At 37.4% G+C, this 25,576-nt stretch overlaps 1 protein-coding gene across 4 annotated transcripts in view; it reads right to left on the reverse strand.

Moving 5' to 3' along the window:
• Positions 1-25,576, reverse strand: part of LOC129727509 (connectin-like) — a 558,070-nt gene that overhangs the window by 497,130 nt on the left and 35,364 nt on the right. For 3 of the 4 annotated variants that reach the window (XM_055685398.1, XM_055685397.1, XM_055685395.1), the window contains exons 3-4: positions 24,483-24,557; positions 24,039-24,152 (exon numbers count right to left, since the gene is read on the reverse strand). The gene's annotated coding sequence lies outside the window, so the exon portion shown is untranslated. The remainder of the gene's footprint in view (positions 1-24,038; positions 24,153-24,482; positions 24,558-25,576) is intronic. The other variant, XM_055685399.1, reaches the window with a different exon arrangement.

The raw sequence follows: 25,576 nt of genomic DNA on the forward strand, positions 1-25,576 counted from the left end.
ACCACAATAATGTCCTTTGCCAACACTTGATCGAACACACAGTGCTCTGGCTTATATAATCGGACAATAGACTGTATCGATGTTATTCAGTGATAATGAGAGTATAGGGATCTCAATCAGATAGGCAACACAATTGACTCGTTGTTGCTGAGTTTGCGTCGTTTTGACAGTTCGAGCATACATTTTCTGTCAAGTTCACATCATCAGAACGTGAACGTGCCCATTGCCTGAAACTTTGCATAGACGTTTTAATAGACAAAAGATGCCATTTTGGGCTATTGGTTTAATTTTTTGCTATTGAAAAATGCCATTTCGGATAGGTATTGATGATTACAAATATTTTTAGAGCCAACGCGGTTCGTTTGAGCGGTGTGACGTCTTCGGCAATGTTGTGGATAATATTTTTGAAAAAAAAATACACTCTTAAAACCAATTATTTATTTTTGAAAAAAAAAACCAAAAGAAAGTTAAAAATTATTTATCCAAAACAGCCCATTTGAAAAAAACTGAACCACGAAAGATTACCAGAACAACGAAACCGGTCATGGAGAAATCAGAAAAAAAAGTTATAATTTTTTTTGATTGATTTGTTTTTTCAAATGGTGCATTTTTTTGAATAAGAGAGTTATTGTTTACAACTTTGCCAGATACACTATGAGTGCTCTATTGGAAGTTAAAAATATGTTTAGATTTTAGAAAGTTGTAGATAGTATTTTGTCCTTCCAAAAGAAAAATATGCCTTAAAAAAAAATAATTGAAAAAAAAATTTTTTTTTCAAAAAAAAAATTTTTTTTTCAAAAAATTATAACTTTTTTTCCTTGATTTCTAAATAATCGGACTGGTTTAATTGTTTTGGTAATCTTTTGTAGGTTTTATTAGAAAAATCAGATTTTTAAAATATGAGCTCTTTTGAATAATTATTTTTAATTTTTCTTCTAACTTTTCCGGTTTTTAAAAAGGCTAAATTTCAATCGCTTTCCGCCACCCTATTTTAGTTCCAATTGAGCTGAAATTTTGCACAGGGTGTTTTTTCGAGTAGGCGAACAAAGGACATTACTCAAAAATGTATCGTACGATGATTTTGAAATTTTGACCAGAGATTCTGGACGTCATAACGAATAAAACGGTTAACTTAGATTCTTTTGTGCATTTCTTTTATAATAACGGTCTGTGGGAGCACCGTGGACGACAAATTAAACAAACTTGGCATGGCACTTATTAGCACCTAAAGATTATTAAATTGAAGAAGTTATTATTTTTCTGCAACTCGCTAAAAGTGCCAAATACATATTGATAAAAAGAGTTATAATTTTAAACTTGTTATTTGTTTTCTCTTGTTACTTCTGGTAGCATTTTTTTAATTTAATTTTTGAAAGATTTCACGAGTTTGTCGTTGTATGAACTGGCGGTTCAGTATTTCTGTATTACATATAATTAAATGACTCAATTACAGATTACTAATTAAAAAAATTCAATCAAGCTCGATTATCAAAAAATGATCGCATTTAGTGAGAATCAATTTTATTCCAAAGACTTTTAGTGCCGCTTTTTTCAAATACCGCTGAGAGAAAGACAAAGTCCTGTTCATCCCGTTCCTGTTCGTGGAATAGGACCGAATCATATACCATTTGAATTTTAAGATAGCGACTTTCTGGAAACTAGCCGATACTGTTGCCAAATTCCATACAAAATGTGTGTTTTTCGTAATCGTGAAGCCAAAAATCGACCTCAGACACCATTTTGAATTCTAAGATGGTGGCTCACAGTTATCTGGGAAATAACCCAAAAAGACCTATCACAACCAACAATGTTTATTTCCGGAACCAGATTGACGCTCAGAGGCCAGAAATGAACTCCACATGCCTTTTTTGAAATCCAAGATAGCGACTACCGGTTTCTGGAAACCAGCCAAAAATGGCCGATTACCACCCAATATGAGTATATCCGGAACCAGAATGACGTCTAAAGGCCAAAAATTAACTTTTCATTTTATTTTGAAATTAAAAATGACGACTTCCGGTGTCTGAAAATCACCCGAAAGTAACCAAATATGATATTTCCATAATCATGATGATGCACAGATACTAAAAATTCTACTTAGACACTACCCTGAATTTGAGGATGATCACTTCTGGTCTCTGGAAAACAACCAAAAATGACTGAATGGGCAGAGGTTAGAAATTGACTCCATACGCCACTTTGAAAGCCAAGTTGCCAGCTTTTCTGCAAATCTGCTGAAATGACCGAATTAGAATCGAAGTGATGTACAAAAGCTGAGAGACAAGGATGTCCTCTTTCCGATACAACAAATCATTTCAAAAGATTTTTCTTTTGAGTTTAAACGTATCCACGATTGGTCATGCATTTGCAGACCATAAACAAATCGGAAGTTGGATGAAAGTGAAATCAATTTAGAGTGTTTGAAATCATTCAAGTGCCGGGATAGCTAATATGAAATAAATTTGTGTGAAGAAAACTCCCTGTTGGTATTTTCTTGACCCATATTTTTATTCTCATTCCTTAGTGGGCGCCCATCAAATATTTTCAAAAAAATAAATTAGCCTCAAATTTCCATAATACTGATATTATTATGCAACTCATTACTGGATAACATGTATATTTCGTGTGAAATCTTTGCCCTAGTTTCACTTAACAAATTTAAATCTACTAAGCTGTAGTGTGACGAGACACGTATTATATACAAACAAACCTAGCTTGTAGTTGTTCTTCCGTAAACGAATTTTGCTGGAGGTTTGAGCGGTAAATAGTTGGGAACAATCCAAAACCCGAAGCAGATTTTTTCCGGTCCAGAAAGGATCTAAGACGGGTTTCAGGTGATGATTTTTCCGCTTCCGCAACATTCAGTATAATTTACAGCGTGTGTGTGTGTGATGGTGGTTGTGGTGTTAGTGATGACGGTGTTGGTGATGGTGGTAAAGGCTAAACCAGCACCTGGCGAAAGGTTAGTGGATTTTACATCCCGGTACGGGTGGGAATGGTGGCAAGGTAATATGGGTGAGTTAAACTACTGAACAGCTAGCGCTCTGGCTGTTTGGTGCTGGACCGAGAAACAAAACCCATGTTGCATAGAGCGGAGCATTTCTGGACGCTGGTGGAGTCTGTTGTTAACAAGGCTGATATCGGTATTAAACGGAAAAATTGCATTGTACTGTGAGCTCATTAAAGAGATACGGATCGTTTGAAGTTTCGCTGATTGTATTTTTTTCGCATAGAAAGGTGAAATTTTTTACATAGAATAGTTAAACTTATATATCAGCAGAGTCAAATGTTGATGCGAATGATGGTGAATTAATAATATTATTAACCATAGTTTCTTAAGAGTATGCAGAAACAATGCAATCTTTCGTCCGGAATATAATTTAAAAAAATCATATTTACGAGACAACTCACAACAATTATCATACTTTCAGTTACTATAGGAATGATAAGTGTGGTGCCTTGTCTTTTATATAAACGTTATTTGTTAGTTCGAAATAACATTATGTTTTATATGAATAGTCAGAAGTCAAAAGTCAAATATGAATCCGACCCCACTCAAATTCTACAAAATCTATTGAAAATCCAATCCAAACCCAATGCAAATTGAATCTAAATTTGAATAAAATCCAAATTAAAACCTAATTCAAATGAATGTTTTTATTTTTTCATTTGATGCTGGAAACCAGATTTCGATAGCTTGTGTATTATAAAGTTGTATATGCCCAATTTTGTTGTTCCGTCAGATATTTTGTGTTGAGTGTTGACTCAAGGTAATGAATGTATTCCATAATTTTACGTTCTTTCATTTATTTTTTTTTTGTTTTACCTTCCAGTCTTCGAGCACCTATTTCAAATTTAACCTGCATGATATAGAAAGTTTAAATTAAAAGCCTTTCGATGGCAAATGCGTCGGTACGTAATCGAATAACACAACCAGCCGAGTGTGCAGATTGGCATAACCGTAGAAATCCGGCCAAGCTCGAGTTTTCGCCGCAAATTGCTACAGGCACCAAACGCAAAAGTATGAACGTACGAAAATGTTTCGCGAATACGATTCGATGACGGTTTTTGCTCGCAACCTGCTGTTAGACTCCTGTATGCAGGACCAGTTTCACGAAACGAAACATCGCAAGCATATTCAATGGCGGTAAAACAAGCTTTGAACAGATTTTTTTTTTACTTTCACTCTCTCTCTCTCTCTCTCTGTGATTCATGGCCAAATTTTTCACAAGGTTTTGCTTGAAAAAATATTTTCAATGCAGGAAAAACTTAAACATCCTCCGGCTGTACCAAGTGCCTCGCTTCGTCGAACTCAAATGCGGAAAGTTAATTTCCATTATGAGTGAAAACACATAATTCATTATATATTGCACAAATTGACTGATTCAGTCTCAGTTTGTGGATTGCTTAAAGTTGTGTTAAGCCATCAGACCTGTTGGTCATACTCAATTTCCCCCTTAAAAGCCGAGCAAAACTGCTGGAACTAATTTGGCTGCTCCAAAATTACATCGGTTCTGGAATAATGACGCACTCATCAGATATTAATAGGCCGAGAGACGGGGGACCACGAGATAGATAGCCGAGAAAGAATCCACACCTACTGTTAACTGATTCATGAGCTAGCTACCTTCTTGCTAGCAGGGAGGACTTTGGGAATGAAAAAGCTTTCGATCTTTGCCCTCGACTACACCGAACGGGGCAAACCCGTTTCGCCTGGTCTGCCGTAAAAGATTGTCTGTTAATTATTTACACTCAAAAAAAAAGGGTTCCACCATCGGATAATGGATCGGCCCGCATTTTTTGTTAATTCGCTGATTCGGCGTGGCGGTGGCTTTCTCTTTCTCTCTCTCTTTCTGGGAATAGCCTGCGATGAGCTCCGATTCGGGTGCAAAAAAAAAAAAGAATTCAACAGGGTGTCTTAATGGAATTTTTTTTTCATACTTTTGTTGGAAATTATCTGGAGTGATGCCTTCAGACAGAATAAAGTGATATCAAAATACAGTGGTGCGAATTTTTTGCAACTACCTTATTTTTTTAATTTATTCATGCAGATCTGCAGAACATGAAAATTGCTAGACCTGCAAATTTTTCGTTAAAATGATGATTTGTATGTTTCCATTGAACTTATTGGAATGCTCTTTCAAATTTGTTCATCGAGGATCAAAATCGAATCAATAACTGTGTCATCCGTTTTCAACAACAAGGGATCGTGCTCCGCTCAGCTGGGAACCAAAAGTAAATTGTGCTCTTTTCCATTCCTTCACCTTTGGAAGTCCCTTCCGCATTCGAAATCGGAGTACATAATCCGGAAAAATTACTTTCATCGGGGGTGCAGTTGAATGAAACATTCCAACCGCTTCTCATATTCTCGTAATAGAATGTCATTCATAAGTTCAGAGAGCTTGGAAAAATGTTTCCACCAGCTTTACGTATCGACCGTTTGCTATGCGACCAGAACGTGTTGTACACAACGTTTGTGTTTGCATTGGGTTTTTTTCTTCACTATGGTGCTATCTAATCCATTGCCCAACAGAGTCTGGTGGAAAAGAATATCAATAAAAACGAAAACTTTTAAGCCAAAAATCATTGAAAATTGCATTGAGCTCATTTTTTTTTCAAACATCTTTCGTCAGATTCCCACCTAAATCGGAAAGTGACGCAATGACAGCTGGTATGAAAACAAATATTTCTCGGTAATCTTGCTAGAAGCGTACGGAATGGAATGGTAGAAATGTGAACTCGCACTAGAAAGCTCTGCCGCCTTCGGGTACTGGAGCAAAATTTTCCTGTTGGAGGAGAATTGAGGAGAAGTGATGACCTCGTTTTCAGCTAAAGTGTGGCGAGAACCTTTCAAACACCTTTCAAGTCCGATAACGTTGCCCTTGGGTATGGAAAGAAGAACATCAAAATATTTAATTAAAGTTATAATTACTGGAATACAAGATATCAATTATACAGAAAAAAAAAGTTCTCAAAATTATAACAACTTGGGAACTGAGCGATCGGTTAGACAGAATATCTTTAAATGATTTTTTCAAATTAATTTTTTGCACAATTGTTATGTTTTTTGTCATTTTGAACATTTTCAAATAATTCAACCATTTGTGAGATTGAACTCGGCGAAAGCGATATCTGTGCCTGCGGTGAAAGTTATCACGACATAGAGCATGTTGTTTGGTCATGTCCTGTTCTTCGCCAGGTCTAACTTGTTAGCTTTCCCTCAGGCCGTAAGTAGATGGACCGCTGTTCCTGTTCATGATGTCTTGGCAAGCCTTGACCTCCCCTACATGTCTCTTACATACGTTTTCCTAAAAACAATTTACGCCCTAATCTAGTTTCATGCCCTACCACATTCAACTTAACGGTGTTTGGACTTTGGATCCGGAACCAGTAGCTAAGCCCCGCCCAGTGTCCGAGGAATATAAGACTTCTGTGGAATCCTAGCTCAGTGAAACATAACAATTGTTAACTCCGCCTGCAATGGATCGCTTCAGTGCTCGTATGATAAAACTCAAACTATTGGGAACCAAAAAAGAGTGTCCGTAGCCCTCGTAAAGGAAGGTGGTTGTAATAGCTACTATCCATGGCTATTACGTAATAAGAATGTATAAGCTCCCAATCCAAGGTATCACGCAACCCGAGATGAATTGCACGGGAAGTTTACCAAACTCCCTAGCCGCAAAAATAGACAGTGGAGTACCAGGGTATCCTCTACTGTACCTGTGCCCTTACTACGTTATATTTCCCTAGCTTTTCGTGGGAATCACATGGACAATACAAACAACATAGACAAATTCAACAAAAACACTCAACGGGCGAAGAAAGTGATCGAACGAACAATTCTCGATCAGGGCATGGAGACAGGGTTTCACCTTGACAGTGACTGCTTCAAGGCTGCCAATCTCCCTTTCCATGATTGTCGATTTTACAAAAAAACAAACGCAGACATACCTTCTGGTCTGCCTGTTCTCCGTAAAGAGTGAGCGAATACCTGTAATCAGCAAGTCATCACCAGTACCACGTCACAACCGTTTCACCCACTTTCCATCACAAAACGTCAACCTTCCCTGTATCCAGTTCACATCTGATGAAGTGATGATTGCCATCAACAACCTCCACTCAAAAAAAAGGACCCAGAACTCCATCGCTGTTCTTGAAAAACTGCTGTGCTGAACTGTTAGCTTCAATTCCATCATTGTTCAACCGATCGCTACGTGAAACGAACGTTCCCCGAAATGTGGAAAACTGCACCGTCACTCCAATTTACAAGTCCGGCAACGTAAATCGAGTAACAAACTACCGTGGTGTCTCCATTTTGTGTTGTTTGAGCAAAGTCTTTGAGAAACTTATGCACAACGTGCTGTATACGGCATCAGCACCTCTCATCTCCGACAGCCAGCACGGTTTTAGAAGTCATCGTTCAACTACAACAAACTCGATGTTCTATGTTACTACACTATCACGGGACATGGAAATGTGGAGGCAAATCGACACGGTGTACGTTGATTTTGCGAAAGCATTCGATACCGTTCCTCACTACCATGTCATCGAAAGAATAAAGCATATTAGCTTCCCAGAATAGATTTTGGACACTTATCCGGCCGCACCTCACATGTTGTAGTCAACTCAGTTCGATTTCGCACATTTTGTATCACGTCTGGCGTGCCCAAAGGTAGCGTTCTTGAACTGCCGTTATTTAATATCTACTAGAATGATCTGTATCTGGTCATATCCTCTTTCAAACTCTGTTTCGTCGACGACCTGAAAGTATTTCGGGTAGTGGCGTCTACGGATGACCACACTGCCCTTCAGGAAGAGATCAACATTCTTCTGATTTGGTGCGATGATAATGGTATGCGTGTCAACAGTACAAAATGCAAAATTATATCATTTATTCGCTCTGCGAATCCAGTTCATCACCAGTACAGTATAGGAGCTGAAGCGCTCCAACGTGTCTCGTCTATCTGCGATCCCTAACTAACACGCTGAGAATCCTGAGTAAGAATTCCCAGGATTCCTATAACTCGGTGACGGAATCCTGAGAGGAATCATTTCTGCGATACGTACAGAATCTGTTCGAATCGCATACGGGAAACCTTTTCCAGAATCCTCAAAAATCCAAACGAATCGTGAGAGGAATCGTCTTTGCGATCCGGAAAGAATATTTTTACGCGGTTTTTAAGGAGGATATTTTTACGCGGTATTTTGAATGAACGCGTAATTTTAGGCGCATTTTCGAATCAACCATGCTTCTTACACGGGATTTCGAATTACCGCTGTTTTTCAACGCAGATTTGATTTCCACGTATTTAACGTGGTTTTTTACGAGTCACGTATTCCCAGCGTAAAAACTGAGTGTATAGCATAAGACTGAGAAAAACGTGTCGTAAGATGTCTATTTCTTTTCCAGATGAAATAAAAGAATCTAACCAACATCATAAAGAATATTATACTCATCACGAGAGACGATAAACTTGCTCCCGTTTTGGATTAAATTGCGTTTCTGAGAAAGTTAGTTTTTTCTTTCTCAAAGTGTTCTACTTCCTAATTCAACCCTGTAACTTGGTAATTCTACTTTAGTATACAAACTTAAGTATACTTAAGTATACAAAACCTATGTATAGAATTGATATTGACCAAACAATCGTGTAACTTATGGTTATCAAATGAAAATTTATCTTTTAAAAAGATTTTTTTTCAGCACATAGGCACTGATGATGGTTATGAGTAATAACTGACATATGTATTTGCGGACGATTCCAGCGGTATTCGATTTTTTTTGTAGTACTAGTAGAATTAAATGGAAACATTGCATATTCTCAATATCTAATTCTATTCTAGGGACGAATGACCGCCACGGTTAAAATCCCTCAAAGAAAAAAAATTATTCTATTCTACTAAGACGCTCAATGTAAAATTTATTATATTTCAGTCAAACTAGATTCCCCTCTTTTCAGCTTCCTCTGATTTGAACCTCAAATGATATGATTCAGAAAGACCAGAAATCAAATATATATAGGTATCACCAAAGTAAACTGAACACTGCGACTGTACATGGACCTTGCATCCTTCTAGCATCAAGCCGAAATTGTTCCAACCTATTAGAATGCGAACAAACTTCTTCGAATATGCGAACAGAATTACAAATTTGAACAACTGACTCTAAAGATGCCGTCACATGGACGCTAATTCCCTTAGTTTCTAAGTCATAGTTGATTGTAAAAAGCATTTTTTTCATCATAACGCGGGATTGTACTGTCAAAAGCTATAACATAGAGACCCTGAACTACTCCGTCATGCCCGAATAGTTCATAGCCTATTATTCAGTGATGAAAAAATGCTTTTTACAATCAACTAAGACTTAGAAACTGAGGGAATTAGCGTCCGTGTAGCGGCACCTTAACAAGGACAGACTTTTCGACATGACTGACGTCCCGGTTGGAATAAACTCATATATACGTTAGTCGCACCCATAGGTTTCGCATAGATTCCCTTGGATACCTCACATTGGAATTGTAAAGCGTCCGCAATAAGGAATCCTGACGAAAGAATCCTAAAGAATGCCTTGTAGATGGGACTGGGATTCTTGAGTGGAATCGTGTTATGAGAATTCTTCGGATACGAAACCTTTGACTTTAACCGTTTTGTGCTCGAAATTCTTATATCTGCTGTGATTTTCATTTGATTTCGATGGCCCCAAGAAATCCAGTAACCTATCTACTTTCAAATTAGCTTCAGCGGTGCCCAAGGATTCTCTCATTCCCGGAAATCCGATATTCCGAAAACTGAGGAATTTCATGAATATTTGGACAAAATCTAACAATTAATGGTTCAAGATACATAAAATTACATAAAATTATTTCCCAGATGGTCTCGATGTCGGTACGATGCTGGCCTAACAAGCCAGTCGTCGTTAGTTCGAGTCTCGGTTTGGGAGAGACTGTTAGTGTCAGTAGGATCGTAGCGCTAGCCCCGCAATTGTCCTGTACACTAAAACAGTTGGCTGCGAATTCTGTGTGTCGTAAACAGAAGGTCAAGTTCCGAATCGGAATGTAGCACCCAGGCTTTGCTTGCATAAAATTACTTTAACAGGCTCCGCTGACGCTTCTAGTGACCATAAAAACAATTAAAAAGAACAAGGTCAAATACCATCCAATATTGGTATATTCGGAACCGGGATGACGTCCACAGACTGCAAAACGACCCCTGATGTCAATTTTAATAGGAACCTAATCCATGCCGATGTACCTTCGTATGGACAAAATAAAATAAAATAAAGGTATCTATCTCTGAGCTGACATTTTCTTTCCAGAATTCAAGCATTGGAAAAACGTGAAAACATAACACTAAACATGACATAACAATTTTTTTCGGAAATTTTTTTTTTATTTTTATGTTTCCAAATAATGCACGGTGCCCTTAAACATAAATGCTTTTCGTATTTTTTAATGAAAATCAAAAATCGTTTCGATTATGTACATCTTTGAAGAAAAAAACATGAAAAAACGTCGAAAAAACAAAAAAAAAAATAATTCTATTCACTCACGCCAAAGTCTTTGAGAGACTGCAAGAAACTAATGAAACCACCTGGGAAAACTAGTACTAATTCCCATCTTTCGAGTGAAGACTGTTGTTTTTGCAGCTTTTAGAGAAATTTCATTTTGAAAAAGTGAATTTTTTCATATAAAATGTTCTAAACCCTATGAAAAAGTTGAAAATTTGCCCAAGGTATGTTCGACAGAATGATGTGTTTTTGAAATATGAAAAAATATCTAGAACATAGTAGGCCTCTTAAATCACATCAGAAAAAGCTATTTAGTATTTTTCGATTTTTAGAAACTTTAAGAATGTCTGTGTATGAAACTTCCTGTATGTGGTCGATTTTCAAGAGGTAGAACCAAAGTGTCTTCAGCAAAGTTTTTCTACATAAAATTGTCTACAACTATCTACAAAATATTTTTTTTATCTCACTTTCAGGTGATTTAATCAAAAATTTATTTGCATCAGAAGATGCCTATTAAGATCTACAAAGAACTTTGTCGAATACACTTTAGCGTTTAAATAACATTTTTATACACAATCGCTGACGATCACGTTTTTCGCGTTTTAAGCCACTGCGCACTGCTAACGCTAATTTGAAAGTAGATAAGTTACTGAATCTGTTGGTACTACAAGTAGCAAATCAAGTATCAAGTATCGAATGAAAATGGCAAAAGTTACAAGTATTTTAATTTGGGGTACCCGAAAACCCCGTCGAGCACATAACGGTTGAAGTGAAAGGTTTCTTATCCTAGGAATTCTTCTAACACGATTCTCCTTCAAGAATCCTAGCCCAATAGACAGGGCATTCCTGAGGATTCCTTTTTCAGAATTCCTCATCAAGGATGCTTCACGATTTCTATGTAAGGAATCCTAGGGAATCTGACGGATTCTCATTACACGATCCTCATTCAAGAATCCTAACCCCATAGACAAACCCATAGACAGTCTTGAGGATTTCTTTTAAGGATTCCTTATCAAGGACGATTCACGATTCCAATGTGAGGAATCCTAGGGAATCTGAAGGATTCCCATTACACGATTCTCATTCAGGAATCCTAGCCCTATAGACTGGGCATTCTCGAAGATTCTTTCTTCAGGATTCTATATCGAGAACGCTTCACGATTCCAATGTGAGAAATCCTAGGAAATCCATGCGAATCTTATGTGTTCGTCCGGGATCTCAGTGTGACCATATCGAAATTATGACTGCCAAAGCTTTTTCTGTACTAGGGTTTATTCGTCGTCACGCTTCTGAGTTCACGGACATTTTTGCTATAAAGTCACTTTATTGCACGTTAGTTCGCAGCATTCTGGAGTACGCTTTGCCAGTTTGGTCTCCGCACTGCCTAGGACAAAACCTCGCTGTTGAGCGCGTGCAGAAGAAATTTGTACGGTTTGCGTTGCGGTCACTCCCTTGGAACGACCCGGTCGAGCTTCCCCCTTACCCTGAGAGATGTCAACTTCTATGTTTGGAGTCGCTGTCAGCCAGACGTGATAAAGCGCAGTGTCTCTTCGTTTGTGATGTGCCTCAAGGGGTGATTGACAGCCCTGCGTTACTCGAGCAAATGCAGAAAAATGTCCCTCCTCGTCGTTTCCGGAACTATACTCTACTGGCTACCCGCTACCACAGAACCAATTATGGATACAATAACCCTTTGGAGTAATGTATTCGCTTAATCAACGATGTGTACGACAAATTCGATTTCAACATGGCTAAAAATGTTTTTGAAAACCGCACTAGTAGACTAGTTTAGTTGGTAGAATATTATAGAATAAGTTTACAGTCTGTGCGATATTTTTGTCGAAGACGGCGATGTCAAATAAATAAATAAGAAGGGTATTGAAGGGATAAAGCCAGAGCGATCACCTCCAGATCCTTCGGCCGACCAGACCGACTAAGTCAAGCTGCTGTTAAAAGACACAATCGGATGATGTCTGGTCACCAAATACCCGCACCCTTGACGGCTACCCCACCAAACTTCTAAACAAAGAGTACCTAACTTAGAACTGTTCACGATTCGATCTTGGATCAGATTGCGGCACTAGACTTTCCGTTACACAGGCCTATGATCAGGAGTTGCCATGCCAAACACGTCTACCCTTACTTGGCTTTCTGGAGATAGATGAACAATCACCGATCCGTCCTTTACATGTTTGGTAAAGCTCACATGCACAAAGTAAACAGATCGACGACCAATATATGGAAGGAAACTTCTGTTGCGACGAGATTGGAGATACATGCAGATCAGCTCAGTCATCCCCATCTACTCAACGCAATCTCGCAAAGAGCAGGAAGGTACAGACGGAACGTTCAGCTTCGTCATCATCACCTGCTCAATGCAGACGTAAAGTTAAGGTTCAATAGACAGCTAGCGACGGCTTGATGCCTCAACCACTCTTCATTAACAAATCCACGAGTGAAAAGAATGTTCAAGGGGCTCACGGTCCAAACCAGCAGCTCTGCTGATGGCAACCGTCTAATAGGTATTGAACCATCCAAACCATTTCGCTGCTTCCCGAAGAAGACTAACAGGTCATCGTTTAGGGAATACTAAGTCGACTCCCGGTCTCCCAGCTCATTCGATATACGCTCACCCGACGAACTGGACATCCCTGCAGGGGATCTGGAATGCAGGGTGTCTACATGACCAGCTGTACCCTGTTACAGATCACTTGCTTCTTGCTGCACGCAAAACTTTTCCTTATTACTTTAGAAGCAATAGCGAAAATTGCCTTTTGGGTAACAAAGCTATTTCTTTAAAGGCAATAAAATTCTTCCCCAGTCAAGTAACAACACATACTGCCATATATTTAGCACGTGTTACGGGAGTACGACTATCTAATAATAGTCGTTTCAACCACATGCATGATTTTTTCTGTCGAAAGCTGCTCTCTTTCCATCTCAAGCAAAAAAAAAATCACACACCGTCGCATATGTTGCCTATGTTACTACTTTCTTCAATCTCCAATTCATCCGGTGTGTGTGTATTAGTTCGCATACGGAGTAGAGAAAAAATATGACAAGAGCTGCCAAGCAGCATTTTCCCCGTCATAGAGTATGCAAACGTTGATGATTTCAAAGACTTGAAATGCGTCTTGAAATGACATCACGATCTGTAAACTGCGTTAGAGAAAAACAAAAACATTCGCTTTCCTGCAAGATATCTAAAACACATACTCATTGGATCATGGAAACTCATTTGCACCTGTTTGAAAATACAATACTCGTGCCTAACCAGACCATATTCGCAACTTCGGCAACTCTGGTCAGACAGTATTACATATTTCCATTTCAAGTAAACACTGGGGGACGAAACGAAAGTGTTTCTAATTGGACATTTGAGGTTGACGGTTGAGATTCTGATTATGTGTGGATGAAGGGGAAAAAATGAACCAGATCGTTGCATCAATACAAATGCAGCGAGTGAAGTCTTGCCAACACATGCATTGCGGTGCTTGGCTGTATGTTCTCCTGCAGAAACACATACAAGCGTGTGGCCGTCATAATTTTTATTACTTTTTGTTTGTTACTTTTTGTGTGTAATGCGCAGTCATAAGACACAAAAAGTAATAAAAAATTGCCCAAAAGTAATAAAATGTTCCCCGTTTGCGTTGGGTGTGCTTTTAACTTCCCAGCTTTGAGTCGTTACCTTGGTCTCCTGTAGAAAACTCAATTGGGCGGACTTAGAACCCACCTATACCGTTGGTCACTGAGCGAAATTCGCAGAATTTACACTAGAACTGAGCGGAAACAAGTCATAAGGACTCACAATTAATTTAACAAAAAACAGGTTGAAAATTACGAGACCATACAATAGTTTTATTATAATTACTTTTCGCAGGAAGGAAAGGTTAGTAGGGATAATTTTACTCGCGCTCTTTTTCGTTTTTTCACGGTAAAACGTCCGTCGGGCACTCCGCTCGCTGGGGGTGTAGATGCTGATTGCGTGGCTTAGCTGCGTTGCTGTTTCAGAGATGCGGTGGTTTCGCTGGTCGGATCCGGTCTTCTGGCCAGCTGGGCGTTGCACAGTAGTCCAATAAGGCAAAAAGTGGAACTTATTTCCATAGCGCCTTTTACCTTCATCCTAGCTTAAAAGTGTCTTCGGAACAATTGTTGGTATGAATGACCCGCATAATCGCAAATTGTCATAAAGTATGAAAAGTTTACTATACTTATAATAAAAAAATTAACTTTTTTGTGTTAAGAGATAGAAGAATAGTTTGTTCAGCAAAGTTTTAGGAGATTAAAAAATATGAAACTTTGTTGACCAAATGAAAATCCTATCTCCTTTCGGTACAAAGTTATAAAATATATTACATGGAACTTATTTAAAAGTTAGTTTTTCGTACTTATCTTTTGTTAGTTGCATTTTAGACGAAAGTATTGTTCGGAGGAATTGTTAGGGCACACAAAACACACATTTTTGCTAAAGGTCATATATCTCCAGGACTTTTCCTTATAAAGGTATGTCATATTTTAGCTTTTTTTCGATAACTTCAAGAACGTATAAGTTGAAAAGGGGCAAGTGGAATCATGATGTCAATACTTTTGCTTGAAGTTAAGCAGAAGAACTATAAACTTCTTTAGGTTCCATTTGTCTTTTGTGTTTTTTTTTGTATTGAGAGATAGAGGAATGGTTAATGCGGCAAAGTTTTAGAACGTGCAAAAATATGAATCTTTGCTGAACAAACAAAATTGCTATCTTCATTGGGTACAGAGAATTTTTTGTAAAAGTTACTTAAAAGTTAATTTTTTGCATTTAACTTTTGTTAGCTACGTTTCACAAGAAAACGTTGTTCTGAAGAAGCATTAGGGCATACAAAACACACGTTTTTGTTGGAAACCACACATCTACAGGACTTTTCCTTACAAAGTTATAGCATGCTTTAGTTTATTTTTTCGATAAATTTAAGAACGTATAAAGTAAAAAGGGGCGAATAGAATCATGATGTTAATACTTTTTCTCGAAGTTTAGCTCGAGTGCTCGAGCCTGTTATAAGCTCCATCTGTCCCAATCCACCTTATCTTGATTCTATACGTTGTTAAAGTTATCGAAAAAATATGCTGAAATGTGCTATAACTTTGTAAGGAAAAGTCCTAGAGATGTGAGGTTTTCAACAAAAACGTGTGTTTTGTATGCCCAAATGCTTCTTCAGAACACCGTTTTCTTGTGAAACGTAGCTAACAAAAGTTAAGTGCAAAAAATAACTTTTACAGAAAATACTCTGTAACTCTGTACCCAATAAGATATAAATTTTGTTTGTTCAGCAAAGATTCATATTTTTGCACGTTCTAAAACTTTGCCAAATTAACCATTCCTATAGCTCTCAACACAAAAAAGTTAGTATTATGGATATATGAAAACCTACAGTAACATATGCTCGCCGTACTCTAATATAGATGGATTGGGACAAATGGAACCTAAAGGAGTTTATAGTACTTCAGCCTAACTTCAAAGAAAAGTATTGACATCATGACTCCACTTGCCCCTTTTCAACTTATACGTTCTTGAAGTTATCAAGAAAAAAAACCTAAAATATGATATAACTTTGTAAGGAAAAGTCCTGGAGATATATGACCTTTGGCAAAAACGTGTGTTTTGTGTACCCTAACAATTCCTCAGAACAATACTTTCATGCAAAATGCAACTAACAAAAGTTAAGTACAAAAAACTAACTTTTAAGTTAGGTCCATGTAATATACTTTTTAACTTTGTACCGAAAAAAGATAGGATTTTCATTTGGTCAACAAAGTTTCATATTTTTGAATCTTCTACAACTTTGCTGAACAATTTATTCTTCTATCTCTTAACACAAAAAAGTTAATTTTTTCATTATAAGTATAGTAAACTTTTCATACTTTATGACAATTTGCGATTATGCGGGTCATTCATACCAACAATTGTTCCGAAGACACTTTTAAGCTAGGATGAAGGTAAAAGGCGCTATGGAAATAAGTTCCACTTTTTGCCTTATTGGACCACTGTGCGTTGTAGTATCGGACAAGGCGGCCTCGGTGGTTATCGGTGAGGCGTCACAAGGGTAGCACCGGATTTTTGATCGATGGATAATCGGCTGGCGGGTAACCCGGAGGGTGTCTCTGCGTCACTCTGGATAGCTTCAACTGGCTTTAATCATTTTTCACCACGGCCGCGGTTTTCAACGACGCCTCAAAACTTAGCGTACGAAATGGGCTTTAAATTTTGCCACAAAATGTCTCACTTAGGGCGTTATTCCACCAAAACTTCGAAACTGGATCTTCAACGCGCGACTACACTCCTCCGGGTTATAATCAAAAATTCTCCCGCATATTTGCTATCCGACCATTTTATTTACAACCTGTCCGCTTTCCATCGTAGACCCTCCCCGCCCCGTAGCGCACCACCCCGTAGCGGTTTTTGTACTCGACGACTCGAAGATTTCATAAACTTATCGTTTAGTTTGGTGCCAGGGTTTTATTTATCATCATATGATTTTTTTAGAACAATTTATTGATTTGACCTAATTTGCGACTTGTTTTCTCTTAAATTCAAACTTTATAAATATGCAAAATACAACAAAATATTTTCAATAAATAATTCATATAAACAAATAATAGAAATAATTTATATACAAAAACTAAGCAAAATGACACCAAATGAGGCTATTAAACAAAAATTAAACAAAACTCAAACATAACAATGGAGTACGCATATGCATAATTTTTGCTTAGACATTTACTGACAATTATTTATACGTGTGAACAAACAACAGGCATCGTCAAACACAAATTGTGGACATGGTACTGCGGTTTGCTAACACAAAAAATACAATAAAATAGGGGTAAAGATCAAGCTGGCTCAGCGATCAAAGGATTTTATTGTGGCCGTCAAAGAGTTTGGTCACAACCCTGAAGAAGAAGTTTTTTGTGTCGCAACGTGCCCTGGTGGAATAAAACGCCTAGTAATCCCGAAGACAGGCGTTGTTCCACAGGGCCTAAAGCACATCCAACTGGGATAAATACAGAGTGTCACTGACTAAGAACAGCGCTGAGCTAAAAGTATTTGTAGACTCAAGTTCTGCGAGGAAATTCAAACGATGCTAAAAGCCACCCGGCTACAGAAAGCGATGTCTGTAGGCCACACCAACGGCCTAGGGCAGTCAAAAAAATGAGGACGGCAGTCTCACCATCACACCTAGGCAATTACTGCAGACTCTTATGAACATGTACTTCCCTGGGTCCACAAGTATAACCGAACAACCATCGTCGGAGCAGCAGAGTGCGAGGACCAGGCATGGGGAAAACACAGCACACCAAAGCGCGTGGGGCCCATCTGCTAACAAACACACCACGCAGGGCTATTCGTAATACCCTCCGTCGCTAGCTAAAGACAAAACACTGGAAAGCCATTCGTGAACACGCGAGCCGAGGGTTTCTTAACTTCGGCACATGAGGCAACCGAGGGCTCGCAGTTTCGGGGAACACACAAGCATTGGTCGCCACGACGAGATCGACAATGGTATAGTATTGGAAAGCTTGACGGTAGTCAACGCATACAACCACCTGCAATATTTTTTTTCATATGTACTTGTGTAAACATGATGCGTTTGAGAAAACACGTGTTAGCAAGCGGGCTTCCGAGGGTTCACGATATCGGGAACACTCGGGCATGTGTTTGCCGAAGCTTCTGAAGGGCTGTTTTATTTAAAACACTGTGGGTTTCGGTTTTGTATAAGCACTGAATGGCAATGAAAAACCCTTCATGGCATCGCCTAAAACACACACGCAAGTGGTGTGGTGGGTTTGGACATGCCTGGCGAGGACAAGGCGTACAGCGTCCAACGACTCAACTAGGCTCTCTAGCTTCCGAAGAAGCTTCAATCAATGTTGCATCAAGCTCTTTTGAAACTATGAAATTTTCAGGTCCAGATGGCTACTTATCTTAAAACAAAAATCATGTCATAATCATAATGCCCGAGCTGATCTTCTTTTCAGCGCAAGCTTTATCTTGGGCGATATCTCCTAGATAAATGGTGGAGGAAAAGACAAAACTCTACCAAAGACAGGTCCATTAGCTTCACATCTAAACTCCTGAAGTTAATGAATGAAAATGCAGATGACTATATGCGCGATGAGTTCCACAAGAATTCACCACTGCACAAAGATCAGCACGCTTACCAACCTGGAAAAGTGATGGAAACTGCTCTTCATGCTATAATGACTCTTAACGAAAAGTCGCTGAAGTATCAAAAGACAGCGCTCCGCGCTTTTTTTGATATTGACCGCGCTTATGACAATACATCCCATGCTTCAATCAGCTCTCCTGAAGAGGAGAGTTGATAACATCACAGCTACATTGGGAGATGCTTCCATCACGGTCTCTGCGACAAAAGGCTGTTCACAAGGGGGAGTCCTCTCCCTCTGCTGGTGGTCGCTGATGGTCGATACACTATTAAGCAAGCTAACCCAGCTTGGCTATGAGATCGTTGGCTATACTGCTGATGTAGTCCACTTAATTCGCGGAAAAAATGACGCAACAATGTCGACGGCACTAGGCTGAACATGAATCCCACTAAAACAGATATTGTATCTTTAATCCACTTAACAGTGAAAAGCGAATTTTACTTTTTTCATTTTTGCATATAAAAATTCATTGTGTTCGGCAAAGTTGTAGCACATTTCATAAGAAACAACTTTGTCAGAGACACCATACTTCTATCTGCCTATTTTAATGGACTTATGTGGAGTTTTCTACAGATTGTCATTAAAAATCAGTTCTTTCGATATAACTTTTAGTAGCGATTTTGTACAATTTTTCAATGTTCTATAATATTGTTTCCTATAACAAAACGAACAATTTCTTCGAAGGTAGTTTATTTTTACCTCCCATATTTTTTTTAGTTACTGACGATTTCTACTTAAATAATACACTAATTCACACTAATTACTTTTTTACTCAGAAAAAATTGAGTTTGGAGCTATAGTGTCTTCAGCAAAGTTATTTTGTCAATTATTCTTCATTTTATGAAAGTAAGAATTTTGTGATTAATTCACCCAAAAGAGAGAAACGAGTTTCATTTTTCTCATTTTTGCATATAAAAATCAATTTTGCTGAGGTAAGTTTTAGCATATTTTATAACAAACAACTTTGTTGAAGACACCATATTTCAATCCGCCAATTTAAATAACCTATTGTTAAGATCAATGATGGTGATCGGCGATGAAATCGACGATAAACATTCGATTATTTTCAGCGTGTGAGTCAACTTCGTCTCTCAGTCGGTTCTAACATTTATCGTACGATATGCCAGTCCGAGTGAACCAATTCGGAGATTCACTGAGATAATTCTTTCCCTCTCAGAGATGGAATTTCCAATAGCTCTACAAACCGATGATTCACTCTTCGCTGATAGAATCCAAGTGTCAAAACAAAAGAGAAGAATCGCGAGACGATAATTATCGGTAAAAAGAAGCGATTGCGATTGCTTGAACAATTATCCCCCTTTCTTTCTGAGTCGCAAGTGTTGACAGTAAAATAAGTTTTTCATCGTTTAACAAAATGTTGCTTACTGTTGTTATTGTCAACTCAATGTTCCTTTGTTCGTCGGTTTTATTAGCATCAAAGGTTTATTCGCTGATGTATGTTGGCCGATATCGAAGTTTTTTTTTAAACAAGCAAAAACCTGCACACATTTTGTAAAAAAAATCCGCATATATAAATAGATTCTCAAAAAGTTTGCAAGCTATGCAAAAAGTAACAACAAATATTTGCCATTTGAAAAAACAAAATCGGCAACGGACTCTGAAAATCTGCATTTCACAGTCTATTCTGTAAATCAGGTATCCCTGTTTTGTGCTGCCTTTTAGTTGGTCTAACGCTTGCAGTTTTTTCTCTCTCTGAGTTTTTGGTTTTGGTTTGCGATACAATTTTACGATTATTGGGACACTCTCACTCACAAGGTGATTCAAACCAAAGATTTTCGTTCCACGGCCCGATCGGATCGGGAGACGATAATGGATTACCGATCGAAACCGATGAGAGAATCAAGAAAGCGTATGAACGAGCGACGATAAACTCGCATACAGTTAACAGGCTATAAAGTTCACGGAGTATTCTTTCGGTAGTTTATTTGTCACACAAGTTCTCTTCTCGAGAGACGATACAAAACATCGCGTATTATGCGTGATCAGAATCCAATAGGATTCTCTCGTGATAATTCTCTGATGCGATTTTAACCATCCTTGGTTAAGATTCCTTTAGATTGCCCCTAAAAATATTTTTTTCAATATAACTTTTTATATTGATTTTCTAAAATTTTTCAATGTTCTACAATGTTTTTCGGTTTGATAGAACACACGAGTTCACCGAAGGAAGCTTATTTTTATCTCTTATCATTATTTAGTTTTTGAAGATTTCTATTAAAATAATGTACCAATTTACTTACAGTTATAAACACAGGAGACAGCGAGAGACAGGCGAGAGTAAAAAAAAGTAACGGGAATGCTGCTCTAAGTATAACAACATGCCGCGATTAATTTCGTCCATAATTATTTCGATGTCGAAAACCAAAAACCTTCGAATACTTGGGATTCTCTTGATTTAAAGCCAAGACACGTTGAGCGTCTTTTTTCGCATGCAAACAATTGCTCCAGTGGTAAAAAAGAAAGGGTTATCTTAATAGCATCGTCACGAGTGATGAAAAACGAAAACCATTACTGGGGACCGATATCGATTTCAGACGATGCGTTCGAACCAAGTACTGTGCGAAAAATTGCCACTATCAGCAGAGATACGATAAAAAGAATCTACAGCATGTCAACGCTCGACCTTATACTCCCAAAGTCGTTTAAACTTTCTGCGCTGTCAGATTGTCACACGTTCCAGTCGATGGCACATGGTCTGGCTGATCAGAAGTTCAGTTAATTTGAGGGCATCGAAAACTAACTTGATTCGTCAATCGCGTCAAAAAAGAACAATTTTATCGTGGCGGTATTCGAGCTCTACCTGCAAGAGAGAACAAAGCTGTGCGATGGATAATACTTTGAATGGTTTATAGGTAACTGTTTTAAAAAAAAAAATACAGCGAGAACAAAACACTAAATTATATGCTGTATCAAGAAGAAAACTGACAAGGATATTTTGGCGTTTAAGGTAATGTATCATGATCGGAACAATTTAGAAGATTTTATCGGAACAATCATGATACGTATATTCACGGCACATTTTCACCATTAATATCGCATAAATCATGAACAAGTTGCATTTATTGGAACAATTTGTCAGTCTAGTTCAGAAATAATACTTTATAGTCAATCCGAAGTAAATTCATTCAAATATATAATTTTATCAAACCATAGAATTTTTAACATGATCGGAACAGAGTGAATCATGATTGGAACAAAATATGTATCATGATCGAAACTGCCGTTTCATTTCAGATTCATTCGAGTTCAAGTAAGTCTAAAACTATTCCTAACATTTCAAAATGGACGCTCTCAAAGAAAAAAAAATCCGTTATCACTGCTTGCAAACAATGCTTGATAGAAACTGTAAGGAAAACTGTTTTCGAAAATGGATCATTTTTTAAAACTTTTTTGCTAATAGTAAAACTTGAACAATCTAAATGAAACTTTCTGAACAGCATCAGGAGAAGTTGCTTAATGTTTTTGCTAAATGTTTGGTATATTTTTTTCAAATAAATAGTGGGGAAATTTCGCATATAAAAAATTTTTCCGATCATGATACATTACCTTACTTAATATTTTTTTTGCTTTGAAGTGCAGCTGCAGAATTTCACAGATAAATAGTATTAAATAGTACTTGCAGTACCAACGTTTTTTTGATGTACTGAATTACTGCTTCGTTAGGAAAGGTGGTTATTTTTCATACAATATACATATACAAATACAATATACATAATATATACAATAATACATAATATATACTGGTTTGTGTGAACGCAGTTTCAAGATGATATCAAAAATATCGGAAAAACTAAACTCCGTTAAAACGATGTTGTTCGATGAGACAAAATTTTTTCGTATTGTGGATTGGTTGACTGTAGTCGGAGGTAATATAGTTAAACCCTGATTAGTTTTCAAATTTCTCAGAAACTTTTTTTCTTTAGGCATCGAACTTAATACAACTAATATAATACCACCTTGATGGATTTACAATCTATATCGGCTACTGTTGATTCTCGTACTTGTGGTACCAATAGATCGGGTCTATGTCGGTTGGTTGGATGAAGCTCCAACCAGTGACTTGATACTCGTTGTGTTAATTGCTTGGTGTTATTATTCGACATACGCGCGACTTTTGATAATTCGCATTCACCTGCACGATCTACAATCCTTTAGCAATTATCTATCGGGATTTCTCGATGGATATCGTTCGAAAAGTCGAGATTACTTCTATCGACTGATGAACCGTGGTGTTTTTTTCTTGTTCTTTGGATTCGCACTCAATATAGTAACATTAATTCTTGTTGGAACTTTTGAGGACCCGAGGTTTGGTTTCCCAAAAAAATTTGCCACAGCAAAAATAGTTAATATATTTAAACGGATTGATGTTTATTATTCCCGTTGGAGTTTGTATTACTATTCCTATTTTATACATGATTGGTTTCTATTGCGTCTTGCAAGATTTGGTGAATTACTCCTCTCGCATGTTTGATCGAGTTGAAACAGCACTTGAGGAACAAATCGACAAAGATGAAAAATTGAAAATTGCACTGCGTCTAAGTGATACGGTTAAGGAAGTATAATTTTTGGAAAATTTCAAACGAGAAATAAGCAATTTGTTTAGTGTACATACCGAGCTGCTAATGCAATTTAAATTTCTGCGAGAATTTTTGAACAGATATTTGTTTTGCATGTTTCATCAGCAGCTAGTTATGATAGGAACTGGAGTGTTTTCGGCCTTATCAGAGGGGATGACAACTTCATCATTTGTTATAACCTATTTTCTCTCAACTTGCATGCTTGAATGTTTTCTCTACTGTTTGTTGACTGAACATTTGAATACTATGGTAAGTACGTAACAGAAAACTCTCGTTCAATAAATAAAACAAATTTCAACTTCCAGAATCAAAACATCGCATCCGAACTGTACGGCTTAGACTGGCCTTAGAAATTACGTTATAATGCGGGAGCTGAACACGATTACCGAGAAATACGCTCATCAATATTAATCATTCTGATGAACTGCGAACAGGATTTAAACATCACTTGCGGTGGATTGTTTTCGATGTCTCTAGAAACTTTTGCAACTTTTGCAGAGATGACATATAATTTGCTTATGTTTGTGTTGAGCGTTACCGAATGAAGAAGTTAGATAGCAACAAACAAACAGTAAAAATCGCTTATTTGTAACTATAAAAAGTTCTACTGAGATTGTTGTCTTAGGGAATAATTCGTCGTTATCGATTTTTTATTGCACATAGTTCATAACATTGCAGGATAATGTATAATTGTATTAAGCAGTGAATACGTCATTTTCTGAGTGCATACTCACCAAATAAATGTCTATTGCCTTCAAGAAACACAGCTAATCGTTGATAGAAATGAATTTCACAAACTCACAAGTTATATACACTAACAGCTTGAAAATGTACCACGAATTTACCCCCTGGAAATAAATATCAAATTGCAATTATCACTTTACCCTGCGTTTCAAATAATTTTATAAAAACAAAAAACCCAAATGAAAGCACATCTTTTGTCGGGTGATCTTAACAACTTTTCCTAACTCAACAATCTCAAGTTCCGCCGGCAGTAGACCTGGCAATCGAGTGCTATTTATTTGATAGATTTCAAACTGCCATCACTAAAAACGGGTGGATTTTTTTTTTCAAAAAAAAAAAATAAAAGAACCAACTTGATCAAATTTTACACATCTCATAATCCTGAGCGCCCCGCAAACGGAAAAGTAATTGGTATTTCATCGTAATCTTGATACCTGAGGCTTATGGCGGCAATCAGTGTTTATTTTTGGTTTTTATTTTGCAGTTTTTCGCTATCGTATCGCTGCGACCTGAAAGGAAGAAAGAGAAAATCAATCGATTAGCCAAAAAAAAAAAAAATGTTCTTCGTTGCTGAGTTCATTCTGTTTTATCAAAAATTGTGTGAATGTTTTTTGACATAGGACTACGTCTATCTGGAAGTTAGGTGCCTGATTCGAAAATCAAAAAATTCAACCATGGGAAAAGTGGTCAGGGTTTGACCAATATATTATACGATCAGATTGTTTTTAAAAATTGAGTTGTTATAACAAAAAAACGAATTAATTGAGACACTCTCGAAAAAAAAACTGGTAAATAACATGAATTATCCAAATAGTACCGAGCAACCAATCACTACTTTTCAAAGCACAGCCGATGCTAAAGTATACAACCAATCTGACTTTGGAACGATTTGCTGTTGTTGTTGTTTTACTCGCTCTAGCTCTAGTACGCACGCCACGCGTTCTGAAAATTTATGAACACTACCATTCAAACATTTTATCATTATTTTTTATCCAAAACCGTACTGATATCATGAAAAGGAAAAAAAAGGCAAAATAGTCATGTTGTGCCGGGTTTCACCCGTATATCTAGCGGCTTTTAAGGAGAACTTGATAGCTGCATGAGTGCCAAAAATGGTAGAAAATTCGGCCCGAAATAACCAGAAATCTAGAATTGCCAACATTGCTGATTGTGATGAAAGTCAGACAAATAAGCTTATAATCGAATTCTCGCTTTTTTTACTGAGCAAGATCGCGCCAAATGACGCCAAATGACGCCAAATTTTTGATTTGAATGAAACTTTGCACACGTATTTGGCTTAGCAAACTGAGACTTGTAGGGAGTTAAAAATGCATCATAAAAATTTTTTTTTAAAGAAACTTGACGTTAATACGCAACTTTGAAAAAAAAACTCCAGGATGAGAAATGAAAAGTATTTTTTTCATGGTAGATTTATTTTTTTATAAAAATTTTAATTTAAACATTTTTGAATCAAAAAGCTCTTGGTAGTTAACATTCTAAAGGCATCGGTTAATTTGAATTTAAGCTC

This window comes from Wyeomyia smithii, chromosome 3 (assembly GCF_029784165.1).
Source record: "Wyeomyia smithii strain HCP4-BCI-WySm-NY-G18 chromosome 3, ASM2978416v1, whole genome shotgun sequence".
NCBI lineage: Eukaryota > Metazoa > Arthropoda > Insecta > Diptera > Culicidae > Wyeomyia > Wyeomyia smithii.